Source organism: Cupressus sempervirens, chromosome 5, assembly GCF_028749045.1.
Source record: "Cupressus sempervirens isolate cs-2001-9-10 chromosome 5, ASM2874904v1, whole genome shotgun sequence".
NCBI lineage: Eukaryota > Viridiplantae > Streptophyta > Pinopsida > Cupressales > Cupressaceae > Cupressus > Cupressus sempervirens.
Genome location: NC_143122.1, coordinates 297,371,765 through 297,386,303, shown reverse-complemented (window position 1 = coordinate 297,386,303; position 14,539 = coordinate 297,371,765). Strand labels below are relative to the sequence as shown.

At 32.0% G+C, this 14,539-nt stretch overlaps 1 pseudogene; it reads left to right on the top strand.

Moving 5' to 3' along the window:
* Positions 1-13,854, top strand: part of LOC149555749 (ABC transporter G family member 11-like) — a 34,539-nt pseudogene extending 20,685 nt beyond the window's left edge.
* Positions 13,855-14,539: the final 685 nt, after the last annotated feature.

Sequence of the window (14,539 nt, the reverse complement as noted above, 5' to 3'; positions counted from 1 at the left end):
TATTTTTTTTGATTGTGGAGAACTACATGCTAAAGAAGGTAAAGAGCTCTGAACATTATCGTGCCCTTGTGCTTGGTGCATTTCATTCCTGTGATATATATCTCTACATTTCATTGTCATGCCCTTGCTCTATGATTTTGTTGTTGTGATCTCTACATTTAGTTGTTGTGCATTTTCTCTATGATTTGATTGTCATGCCCTTGTGATCTCTATGTTTCGTTGCATCACCCTTACTCCATGATTTGGTTGTCCTGCCCTTGTAATCTTTGTGTTTCATTTCCATGCCCTTGCTCTATGATTTTGGTGTTGTGCCCTTTCTCTGCGATTTTCTTTCCATGACGTGCCCTTTCTTTGCGATTTCATTGTCTTGTTGTGCCCTAGCTCTGCTATTTTCTTCAAGGGTATGTAAATGTTGTTTTATTTTCCTTCTAAACATGTATATTTAGACATTTTTTTTAAGGTTCTTATTACATATTATTGCAATAGAAAAATTGATCCAGCTACATACATATTCCAAAGTCCAAATAATAATAAAATAAAACTCACTCAACCTGTGCTAAGTGAGTTACCTCAAGATCCTCCACAAAAATAATGCAGACCAAGAAAAATGGGTAGAGTTCAGAAGAAATTTTACAAAAACATATCATAGCAGATAGTTTTAGAAAGAAACTAGCCATCACTAGTTAAATAGATCTAGTTGTTGATTAGCTAGGTTGATTACAAATTCTTGTAGAATTGTCATCAAATTAGGTAAAATAAAATGAACAATTAGTTGTTCCCAACTAGCAGGATCAAATATAGTTTTCCAAGGTGATAAAATTGCATATGCAAGGAATTGAAAAATAACTTTAGTTAAGAGTTGAGTGTAAGGAGTTGAAGAAGAAAGTTCTACTTCTATGTAAATGCCATAATCATGAGGCTCATTCCCTTGCAAAAGCCTCTACCACAATGACATTACCTCTAAACCATGGAAAGGATGTTGAAGGGTTCCCAACCTTGAAACACTCTTATAAGCATTTGATACTTGGGCTCATCATAGGGAGACTACGCTAATACTTGAAACACTCTTATAAGAATATGATATTTGGACTGTAAATTCTCAAACACAATTGAAAGTGATTCCAATGTCATATTATATTGAAACACTTCCTAGATTATATCTAGTGGCTCCCATAATATCCTCTATGTTGTCTAGCTATTGTTTCTATCATGCAATCTCCTTTTAAAGCCGCTTCTTCTCCTTTGCTCTCGTTCCTTAAATTTTAATTATCAAACTTCTAAATATCTACCTCTACCATATCTAAAATCAACTTCACATTGTGTTGTAACTCTAGCATAGGTGTTTGATCATCAATAACTTTCATTCAGCATTCAAGTTTTCAAGATTGGTCAACACCCTCACTTGCGGACCTCTCATGTCAAACACTTTTTGTACTATTTCAACACCATGTTCTTGCTTCAAAGCTACTAGTTCTTCATGTGCATTTCCTTGTAAAACATTAATTTTTTTGAGCAATTGTAAACTCTTAGAAAGTGCATTGTTTTGATTAAGTAAAAAAAGGTTTTAAGGACCCGATTTTTTTTTACAATAAGTCAAACTAGAAAAAGATAGAGAGAGTAGAAGCAAACATGAGACAGTCCTCCAAAAAGAACACAAAAGAGGTCATAGTAAGAATTGCTGAAAGAAATAGCAAAGAGATAGTTGAAAGACAACAAAAAGACAATAGAAATGATAGTAAAGAACTAGCTAAGTAGCCTTGATCAGGTCAAGTACTTGATCTGCTAGGATCTGCATGTTTTCTACCGCAACCTTCACCTCATCCTTCTAGAAGATTGAAGACACAAGCTAGAAAGTGCATTGTTGTTTTCATGTATGTATGTATATATAATAATGAATAATAATAATGTTTTCATGTATGTCAAAATAATAACTAACATTGCCATTGGATCATATAACAATGAAGTAATCAAGCCAGTTATTTAGCAACTACACCAATTTAACTATTGTTTCTAATGTCATAGTACCTTCAAATGCATTTTCTTGTAGAACATTAATTTTGTTGAACAATTGTCAACTCTTAGAAAGTGAATTGTTGTTTTCATGTTTGTATGTATATATGTATGTATATATATGTGTATGTATGTATGTATGTGTGTATGTATGTATACAAAAAGATCTTGTAGATTGTGGATTATGGATTATAAACAAAAAAGAAAAGAAAACATGAGATTAATCATTCCCCATTTGTTTCGATTGACTGTGGAGAGTTGCGCATAAAAGAGGGTGGAAAGCTTCAAATGAGGGTGGAGAGCTCTAAATGTTAGTGGAGATCAATGGAGATCTAGGATTTTGTTGCAATTCCCTTGTGATCCTCGTGTCCTTGCTCTATGATTTTCTTTAAGGGGAGAAGAGTTACCTATGTAAATATTTTTTTCATTTCCTTCTAAAGATGTATCTCTTGTTCATATATAATAGCTTTGGTCAAATTCAAGGATAACTGATTATGATGATTGTATGCATATGTGCATGTATGTATGTAAATAAATTTACTATGTGAACTACTTTACATGCACACATACACACTTGCATAGTACTTGTGCTAAATTAAATTAATCATTCATGTCTTCAAATCACACAAGCAATTATCCTTGCATTCAATTGAATTTATTCATACCAAACTAAGCATGAAGAAATTTGTACTTAAAGATTATATTATCTCTTGGTGATTGAGTAAAGATCTCGTGCATAATATCATCTAGGTAATGAGCAGATGCACTCAAATTAAGTCATAATAGGATCAATTAAATGATCCATTTATGTTACTTCATACTTATTTTATTGAAAATTTTGTTTAACACAATCAATAATATTAGAACTATAGAGCTACAACTACTACTCTTGTTTATTTTATTTAATCATATACATTTAAGACTATTATTTTTCTTAAAATTAGACTATATATTTGTTATCACTAAAACACAAATATAGATCTCTGATACTTATCTTTTTTAATTTCAAGATCTTCATATTTAATGTGAAGAGTTTCCACTACTAGACAATGGAATAGCCACAATGTGGAGCCACATATCTCATGGCTCTTCCACCAAATTATATTTTTGTCCATAAAAAATATTATAGGTGAATGTTCTTCTGATTTTCCATATATTTAATATGTTGTCACTTGTCATTTGAGATAAATTTCTATTATGAGATAGAGACATCTATCATGAGGATGGACATGCCAATTTCAATCATTCTGCTTTCAAAGTTGATTCCCTTATCAAATTAATGAAACTACTTGCAACTGGCACCTTGATTTTCTACAACTTGTCCAATCAACCATTCACACAATCATCTTCCTCCTACCCCACCATCTAACCTTTTATAAGGCTCTCTCCTCTAAAGACCCAATACATGGAGCCATTATCATCATGAGTAGACTCACTCTCCTCAGATGAATTCAATTGAAATTATTCATACCAAACTAAGTATGCAAAAATTTCTACATACAAATTATATTATCTCTTGTTGATTGAGTAAACATCAAATACAACTTTCCAAGGTGACAAAATTGCATATGAAAATGTATGTATGTATGTATGCATGTATACATGTATGCATATATGTATCTCTACATCTTGTTGTCATGCCCTTGTGATCTCTTGCTGGGCTAAATATAAAGACATACATGTTTAGAAGGAAAAGAAAAGAACATTTACATAGGTACCTCTTCTCCCCTTGAAGAAAATTATAGATCAAGCACTACTACAGTTGGGCCCAAATACCAAAAATTGCATTGCCATCATAAATTGTCATCACAATTTGACTCCAAATGTTGTAGTGCTACAAAGGGCACAGAGATCACAAGGGTACGACATGACAACAAAATCACAAAGCAAGGGAAAGGAGATCACAAGGACATGAAAATGAAATGCAAAGCTCACAAGGGCATGACAATGAAATCCTAGATCTTCAATGATCTCCACCAAGGGCATGGTAATGCAAATTTTCTTGACATCATCGCAATACCAACGTAAGTGTTGTAATTGTGATGCCAACGTAAGTATAAACAAAAAAGAAGAAAAAATGATATAAATCATTCCCTATTTTTTTTTTTTGTGGAGACCTATGCACGAAAGAAGGTGGAGAGCTCTAAACATTATTGTGCCCTTGTGCTTGGTGGATTTCATTCTTATGATATATATCTCTACATTTCATTGTCATGCCCTTGCTCTATGATTTCGTTGTTGTGATCTCTGCATTTTATTGTTATGCATTTTATCCATGATTTGGTTGTTGTGCCCTTGTGATCTCTATGTTTCATTGCAGCACCCTTACTTTATGATTTGGTTTTCATGCCCTTGTCATCTTTGTGTTTCATTTTCATGCCCTTGCTCTACGATTTTGGTGTTGTGCCCTCAGTCTTCCATTTTAGCTCCATGTCGTGCCCTTACTTTGTAATTTCATTGTCATGTTGTGCCCTAGCTCTACAATTTTCTTCAAGGGTATGTAAATGTTGTTTTGTTTTCCTTCTAAACATGTATCTCTTTATATCTCCTTCTGAACATGTATATTTAGAGATCTTTTTTAAGGTGCTTATTACATCTTATCACAATAGAAAAATTGATCCAGCTACATACATATTCCAGAGTCCAAATAATAAAAAAATAAAACTAACTCAACCCATGCTAAGTGACTTACCTCAAGATCCTCCACAAAAATAATGCAGACCAAGAAAAATCAGTAGAGTTTGCAAGAAATTTTACACAAACATATCATAGCGGATACTTTTAGAAAGAAACTAGCCATCACCAATTAAATGGATCTAGTTGTTGATTACCTAGGTTGATTACAAATTACTGTAGAACTGTCATCAAATTAGGTAAAATAAAATGAACAATTAGTTGTTCCCAACTTGCAAGATCAAATATAGTTTTCCAAGGTGATAAAATTGCATATGCAAGGAATTGAAAAATAACTTCAATTGAGAGTTGAGTGTAAGGAGTTGAAGAAGCAAGTTCTACTTCTATGTAAATGGCATAATTATGAGGTTCATTCCCTTGTAAAAGCCTCTGCCACAATGACATTACCTCTAAACCATGAAAAGGATGTTGAAGTGGTTCCCAACCTTGAAACACTCTTGTAAGCATTTGATACTTGGGCTTATCATAGGGAGACTGTGCCAATACTTGAAACATGCTTATAAGAATATGATATTTGGACTGCAAATTCTCAAAGACAATTGAAAGTGATTCCAATGTCATATTATACTAAAACACTTCCTAGATTATACCTAGTGGCTCCGATAATATCCTCTATGTTGTCTAGCTATTGTTTCTATCATGCAGTCTCTTTCTAAAGCCACTCCTTCTCCTTTGCTCTTGTTCCTTCAATTTTGGTTATCAAACTTCTAAATATCTACATCTACCATATCTAAAATCAACCTCACATTGTGTTGTAACTCTAGCATAGGTGTTTGATCATCGATAGCTTTCATTTCAGCATTCAAGTTTTCAATATTGGTCAACACCCTCACTTGCGGACACGCATGTCAAGCACTTTTTGTACTATTTCAACACCCTGTTCTTGCTTCTAAGCTACTAGTTCTTCATGTGCATTTTCTTGTAAAACATTAATTTTGTTGAACAATCGTAAACTCTTAGAAAGTGCATTGTTGTTTTCATGTATGTATGTATATATAATAATGAATAATAATAATATTTTCATGTATGTCAAAATAATAACTAATATTACCATTGGATCATATAACATTGAAGTAATCAACCCAGTTATTCAGCAACTACACCAATTTAACTATTGTTTCTAATGTCATAGTACCTTCAGATGTGTTTTCTTGGAAAGCATTAATTTAGTTAAACAATTGTAAACTCTTAGAAAATGAATTATTGTTTTCATGTTTTTATGTGTATATGTATGTATGTATATATGTATGTATGTATGTATGTATGTATGTACATGTATGTATGTATGTGTGTGTGTATATATTTATCTATGTATACAAAGAGATCTTGTATATTGTAGATTATGGATTATAAACAAAAAAGAAAAGAAAACTTGACATTAATCATTCTCCATTTGTTTTGATTTATTGTGGAGAGTTGCACGTGAAAGAGGGTGGAAAGCTCTGAATGAAGGTGGAGAGCTCTAAACGTTGGTGAAGATCAGTGGAGATCTAGGATTTGTTGCAGTTCCCTTGTGATCCATGTGTCCTTGCTCTGTGATTTTCTTCAAGGGGAGAAGAGGTACCAATGTAAATGTTCTTTTCATTTCCTTCTAAAGATGTATCTCTTGTTCATATATAATAGCTTTTGTCAAATTCAAGGATAAATGATTATGATGATTGTATGCATATTTGCATGTATGTATGTAAATCAATTCACTATGTGAACTTCTTTACATGCATACATACACACTTGCATAGTACTTGTGCTAAATTAAATTAATCATTCATGTCTTCAAATCACACAAGCAATTATCCTTGCATTCAATTGAATTTATTCATACAAAACTAAGTATGAAGAAATCTCTACTTACAAATTATATTATCTCTTGGTGATTGAGTAAAGATCTCATGCATAATATCATCCAGGTAATGATCAGATGCATTCAAATTAAGTCATAATAGGATCAAGTAGATGATCTATTTATGTTACTTCATACTTATTTTATAAAATTTTTGTTTAACATAATCAATAATACTAGAGTTATACAGCTACAACTAGTAGTTTTGTTTATTTTATTTAACCATATACATTTAAGACTGTTGTTTTTCTTAAAATTAGACTATATATTTGTTATAACTAAAATAAAAATATAGATCTCTAATAGTTTTTTTTTTTAATTTCAATTTTTTCATATTTAATGTGAAGAGTTTCCACTACTAGACAATGGAATAGCCACAATGTGGAGCCACATAGCTCATGGCCTTTTCCACCAAGTTATATTTTTATTATATTTGTCCATAAAAAATATTATAGGTGAATGTTCTTCCAATTTTTCATATATTTAATATGTTGTTGCTTGTCATTTGAGGTAAATTTCTATTATGAGATATAGACATCTATCATAAGGATGGACATGCCAGTTTCGATCATCCTACTTTCAAGGTTGATTCCCTTATTAAGTTAATGAAACTACTCGCAACTGACACCCTGATTTTCTACAACTTCCCCAATCAACCATTCACACACCCATCTTTCTCCTACCACACCATCTAATCTTCTATAAGGCTCTCTCCTCTAAAGACCCAATATATGGACCCATTATCATCATGAGTAGACTCACTCTCCTTAGACAAATTCAATTGAAATTATTCATACCAAACTAAGTATGCAAAAATATGTACGTACAAATTATATTATCTCTTGGTGATTGAATAAACATCAAATACAACTTTCCAAGGTGACAAAATTGCATATGAAGATGTATGTATTTATGTATGTATATATGTATCTTTGCATCTTGTTGTCATGCCCTTGTGATCACCTACTGGGGTAAATATAAAGACATACATGTTTAGAAGGAAAAGAAAATAACATTTACATAGGTACCTCTTCTCCCCCTGAAGAAAATTGTAGAGCAAGCACTACTACATTTGGGCCCAAACACCACAAATTACACTGCCATCATAAATTATTGTCACAATTTGGCTCCAAATGTTGTGGTGCTACAAAGGGCACAACATGACAATGAAATCACAGAGCAAGGGAAACTAGATCACACGGGCATGATAACGAAATTCAAAGCTCATAGGGGCATGGCAATGAAATCCTAGATCTTCACTGATCTCCACCAAGGGCAAAATAATGAAATCTCCACTAACATTCAAAGCTCTCCACCCTCTTTCACACGAAACTCTCCACAATCAAAACAAATGGGTAATGATTTATGTCATGTTCTTTTTTTTTATATCTAAAATCAACATCAGATTGTGTTGTAACTCTACCATAGGAATTTGATCCTTTATAGCTTTCATTTCAGCATTTCAACATTCAAGTTTTCAAGTTTCATCTTCATTATATAGTCCTTTGCACCCTAAAAATCACTTTGTTGCTTCCTTAAAAACAAGACTTGAACAAAGCCAATGATAAAACAAAGCCCATATTCTAGAATCCAAATAATAAAACAATAAAACTCACTCAACCTGTGCTAAGTGACTTAGCTCAAGATCCTACACAAAAATAATGCAAACTAGGAAAAATGGGTAGAGTTCGCAAGAAGTTTTAGAAAAAAATATCATAGAAGATATTTTTAGAAAGAAACAAGCCATAACCTAGTTAAATTGGTCTAGTTGATGATTAGTTGTGTTGATTACAAATTCTTATAGAAGTGTCATTAGATTAGGTACAATAAAATGAACAATCAACTATTCTCAGCTATCAGGATCAAATATAGTTTTCCAAGGTGATAAAATTACAAATGCAGATGTATGTACATATGTATGTATGTATGTATGCATGTATGTGTATATATATGCATGTATGGATATATATGTATATATATGTATGTATGTATGTATGTATGTATATACGTAGAGAGATCTTGTGGATTGTGGAGATCAGCTAAGATTCCATTGTTGTGCCCTTGTGATCTTTGTATCTGTATGTATGTATGTATGTATGTATGTATATAAATAGAGAGCTCTTAGCACAACAGAAAAACAATTAAACTCACTCAACTATTAGCATGGCCACGGGTATTGTTACAAGATTTTAAACATAACTATATAAGGAGTGATTTAGGACATATATAGGTTAAACTTAGATTAATTGCAAGCTACAACACAAAGGTTGCATTAGGATATTATAGTACTATAATAATAGAAAACCGCCTGATTTGCCTAAGTGGGCATATGATGGTGAAGAGTTGTATTAGGTGAGTAAGGCTCACCATTGGTTACAGGAATACAACTACATCAAAACATATGCATAAAAAATCAATTTTTTTTCTTGCTAGCTATACATGTCAACTATAACATATTACAAAATCCGAGCAAAATATGTTCATTTGAATATATTTTTTTGGTGGGAATGAAATCTATAATTTTAATATTTTAAAAAAAAAAATATGAGCTTTAAAAATTTAAAAAATGCAAAACTTCTTTCTCAATTATTATAAAAAAAATTATAAACATAAACTTCATCCAATTTTACACATTTTATTAGTTTACACCACTTCAAATTCTAAACAGAAATGCCACTTTTATGTTGTTAAAGTTTAACCATTTAAGTTTTGAGATCCTTTTTCTTTACAAAAGGTGACATAGGTTTGCGTTTTTACCCTATTGCACAATATTGTGGCCAAGTAAAGAAAGTTGTGAATGTTATTAAAGGAGCTAGAGGCATTATATCTAATGAGACTATGATAAGTAATGTATTAATGACTTTACTTCCGATCTATGCAACTAGAGTATTTATAATTCAAGAATTGAGGTTTACACTCAGTAGTGATTTGATCTTGGAGAGTCTGATTGGTATACTTACTCCATTTGAAATTTCAATTTTTGATAATTATTCACCTACTAGTGTTGAATCTGCATTTAAAGCTCAACTAACCCTTCATGGATCTAAGAGAAAGAAGAAGAGTAGACATGTGGAGAATGACAATAAATCAGATGATGATCTTGATGAAATTGAAGCGTTATTGGCTAGAAGACTATCAAGAAGAAAAGGTAAATACAAAGGTAAACTTCCTATAATCTATTTTACATTTAAAAAATTTGGTCATATAGTAACAAGGTGCCCTAACAAGGATGACAAGGATCAAATGAAAGATTTCAAGTACATGGGAAGGAGAGACAACAATGATAGCCAAGGTAACAAAGACTACAAAGACAAAGGTAAGAAATCTTGCTATATTGCTAAAGAGAATGGTTCTAATACTGATTCTGATAATCGTTATGAAGAAGTTGTTTATGTTGGAATGAGAGATGATTATGATGAAGATGAGAAAAATGCATTGATCTCACATGAGTTAGAATGATAGATGGATATTTGATAATGGTTTCTCACATCATATGACTAGTGATACAAGTAAGTTTGAGAAGCTAGAACATTATAATGAGAGTAGTGTTAAGTTTGGAAATGATGCACCATGTTATGTTAAAGGTAAAGGATCAATTATATTTAATGATAAGATTATATGTGAAAATGCATATTGGGTTGATGGAATAAAATACAATTTGTTGAGTAGTGTGGCACAGTTAATCAGTTTAGGCTATTGAGTTGAATTCTAAAACAAGAAGGAAAATATCTATGATGCTACTAGAGAACTAATTGGAAGTGGAGAACAAACAAGAGGTAACTTATTCTATCTAGACCTATTTAAAGATACTCATGTATTTGCACAATTCAGGTATTTGGTTATGGCATAAGATGATATTTCATGTGAACTTTGATCATTTGATAAGCATTACTAAGATGAAAAGAGTTAGAGGATTACCAAGATTGAACAAACTTGAAAAGGTGATGTGGAAACAATGTAAAATGGGTAAAATGACAAAGTCTAGTTTGAAGAGAAAGACCTACTCTTCTGATGATATTTTGTAATTGGTTCATACTGATTCATGTCTATTAGAGTGCAAAGCTATTATGGTAATAAATACTTCATTCTATTTGTTGATGAATTCTTTAGAATGATGAATTTAATATTTCTTAAAGAACAATCTAATGCATTTAAAATGTTTAAGTGGTATTTGTCTAGAGTTGAGAAAAAAATAGGAAAGAGTTTGAAGTTCTTGAGATCAAATAGATGAGGTGAATTCCTATTAGACGAGTTCGACATATTTTGCAATGACAAAACAATCAAGAGACAAATTATTGCACCAAGGACACCACCCCAAAATGGAATAACAAAAAGAAGGAATAGATTAATCATGGATTGCGCAAGAACATTGATGATGGAGAAGAATGTTTCATAGAAGTACTGGAGATAATCTATGAGTACTGTAATGTATACTTTGAATCAAGTTCAAGTGAAGAAAAACACAAATAAAACACTTTTTGAACTTTGGTATGGTTATGCACCTAATGTGAATTATTTCAAAGTTTTTGAAAGAAAGTGTTACATACTAAAAGATGCAAGAAGTGATGAAGGTATATATCTTGGATATTCCACTAAAAGAAAGGCTTCCAAGTTTTTGAATTCTAACAGTAAAAATGTTGAGGAAAGTGAAAATGTTAGAGTTGATGAATTTGCAGAAAAGAATGAAAATGAATGCAAGAAAGAACTTGTAGATTACACAAGTTTTGTCTATGTGTATGAAGGTGAAGCTAGCACCTTACCTGAACCAAAGAAGGAGGTTGTAGAGCATCTATATCCAAGAACTATTGAGGTTCTGTAGAATAATTATGTCAATCATTAGCAAACTATTGAGCATCAGTCTATAAAAGCTGAGTCACAAACAAACACTATCAAACACGATACAAACAATACCAAGTTGCAATCATAGATAGTTGAAGAATTTGAACAAGCCAAATCAAGTGAAACCCTACAAGAAGTAAGGAAACTAGAACTTATATTGGAAAAGTATGTGAGAAGACACCATGCACCACATCAAATCATAGAAGATAAATATTTAGGAGTCATGACAAGAAGAATATTGAAGAATGAAACATGCTTACTAGGTAAGTTTGAGCCTAAATCAATCAAAGATACTTTGGAGAATGAATATTGGATCAAGGAAATGACCTGAAGAAATTAAAAATTGAGAAAAAAAAACATAGACATTGGTGCCAAAACTAAAGGATAAGAATGTGATTTGAACTAAGTAAGTTTTCAAAAACAAGATGAATAGGAAAGGTGAAGTCACAAGGAACAAGACAAGACTAATTTATAAGTGATATGCACAAGGAGTTGATTAAAGAGAAAATTTTCCCTGGTTGGAAGGTTGGAAGGAGTGAGAACTCTATTGGCATATGTTTCTTACAAAGGATTCAAAGTGTACCAAATAGACATGGAATCTACATTTCTAAATAGAATCTCACAGGAATAAGTCTACATCAACCAACCTCTAGGATTTTTTGATCCTAGAAAGAATAATATGGTTTGAAGTGAACCCCTAGAGCATGGCATGAAAGGTTAGATTCTTGAATTTTCTAAGTGATGATGAAACTTGTCTTTTAAGTGAATTGTGTTCTAATTTCAATACCTTAAGAGAATTTATTCTCTTACATACATTTTGTATTGTACTAATTAATCCATTATTTCCTAAATTTAACATATACAAGTGAGAGTAGCTCTTCAGGCATTGGGGAGCTCTACCACATTGTAATACCCCAAAATTGGCTCATTGTCATGATACCAATTCTGGGCTATTTCTGACCAATCCTAAAGACCTATTCTAATAGGCAATTCTTGTTCTGCTACTCGCTACTTGACTTAATTGTCAGATGCAAAAAACCCAAATCTGCATTCATCATACTCTTTATTTAATTCCTATAGTATGTATTCATATTAGTTGCATTAAACCTATTTGATTTAATTATAATTTAATTATTAAGTATTTATAGTTTAATTAAATTAAATTATATCCTAAGGCTAATGTACTATGGAATTAAATTTATTTAATTTAATAAATGTGCCTATTTTAATTAATTAAACAAAATTATTTAATTAAATGGATAAAGCTATTTCTAATTAATTAAATGAAGTTATTTAATTAAATGGGAAGTCATTCCTAATTAATTAAATGAAGTTATTTAATTAAATGAGAAAAGCATCTTTAATTAATTAAATGATATTATTTAATTAAATGAAAAAGGTAATTATTAGAGCATATCTCATTTTATTAAATTAAATATCTCAACAAAATCTCTCTTCAGTTCAAAAAGGGAAATTCCCAGTTCACTGTGAATAAAAAAAGGAATTAAATCAGTTAACTCCTTACTTTTCTCAAATTAAATCAATTAACTCCCTTTAATTTGGGAATCTTCCTTTATGACTGAACTTCATCTTCAATCCTGACTGTTGATTGAAATTGATCTCAACCGTTGATGGATTCTAGGGAAGTCTATTTAAGAGACCCTCCTCTCTTCATTTCAGGGAGGATGAATTTGGAGAATTTGCATCAAATCGCTGCTGAAATTCATGCTCACATTTACTTACATTTCTTGCATACATTCTCATTCTTAGTTTAATCTCATTTTAGTTTAATCATGCATATGCTTAATCTAGTTTTCTTTATTTGTTCTTAGATTACATTGCATCTTTCATTTTAGATTAATCTGCATACTCATTCTTAGCTTAATTCCATTGTCAAATCCTTCGTTCTTAGAGGGTCTAGTTGCTTGCACCTCGATTCTGAGGATATTAATAGGCAAAATCCCTTTAGATAGAAGGCAACAGGTCACCTTGTAGGTCGATTTTCAGATGAACAATCCAATGTTTATTCCGAGATGAATCCGCATGCAATGACTGTGTTGAAGTGTATGTGTTAGCATAGGCCGCATTTTCACATATACATTTCTGGCGCCCACCGTGGGGCACAAAAAATAACTTTTTTGGCCTCTTTCTGCATTTTTCTAATCATTTTTGTGTTCTCTATCTGTACTGTTCCGTACAGATTTGAGAATCTTCGTACGAGACTGTTCATTTTTGCGCGAAGATCTAGAATCTTCACGCAAAGATTCTTTATGGGTCGCACGAGAGAGTTCCTTCACGTGCAAAATTTTGCACATCACTTCTTTCTTTGCGCAGGCCGAAAATAGTTTCACGCAGGCTCCAAATAGTTTCGTGTGAGATAGAAACAACTTCGCGTAGGCTTCGAACAGTTTCGTGCGAGACAGAAACAACTTCGCGCAGGCTTCGAATACTTTCACGCGAGATTCTGCTGACAGATGCTATTTTTTGCATTGATTTTCATGTTTTTTGATTTTTCTACTAACTGCTCACTGTTTCTGGTTTTTCTGTGTTTTCTGAAATTTTGCAACAACAATACAAAAAAACAATTTTTTTCAGCTTTCATAGGTTTTAGCATTTTCTAAGCTTTTTTATGGGTATAAAAATGAACAAAAAAAGTTAAATTTTATTTTCCCATAGTTAAGCTTTAGTTTTCACTAACGTGTTTTCTCTTAAGCATCTTTATTTCCATTTTTCTTATTTTTTTGTAGCATAACAACAGTTTGCAGGACAATTGGAAAAGTGTGATAAAGTTGCTAAAAATAGGTAAAACATCTACTAAGCGCATTGTGAGGATTACCAGGTAATTCTCTTTAACTGATAACACTTCATTTGGAGCTAAAACGAACATCTCTTGTGTCAAGCTTGTGTGTATTTCCTTCCTTGTTCTCATTTTACAACACATGCATAATTTGATAGTAGGTTGTGATCTCTATTAGTTTCATCTAGCAAGCTTAGTTATTAGTGATAGATCTAATTAGCTATCTTGGGCTATTGGACTCACTAATCCACCGGCCCCTCGTTCCACCCTGTGATTGCAAGATCAGCACCACGTTAAAGGGGAAGGGTCTACAGGAAATAAGTGTTAAATGGTCCACTAGGCAACCCTTTTGTGCTTTC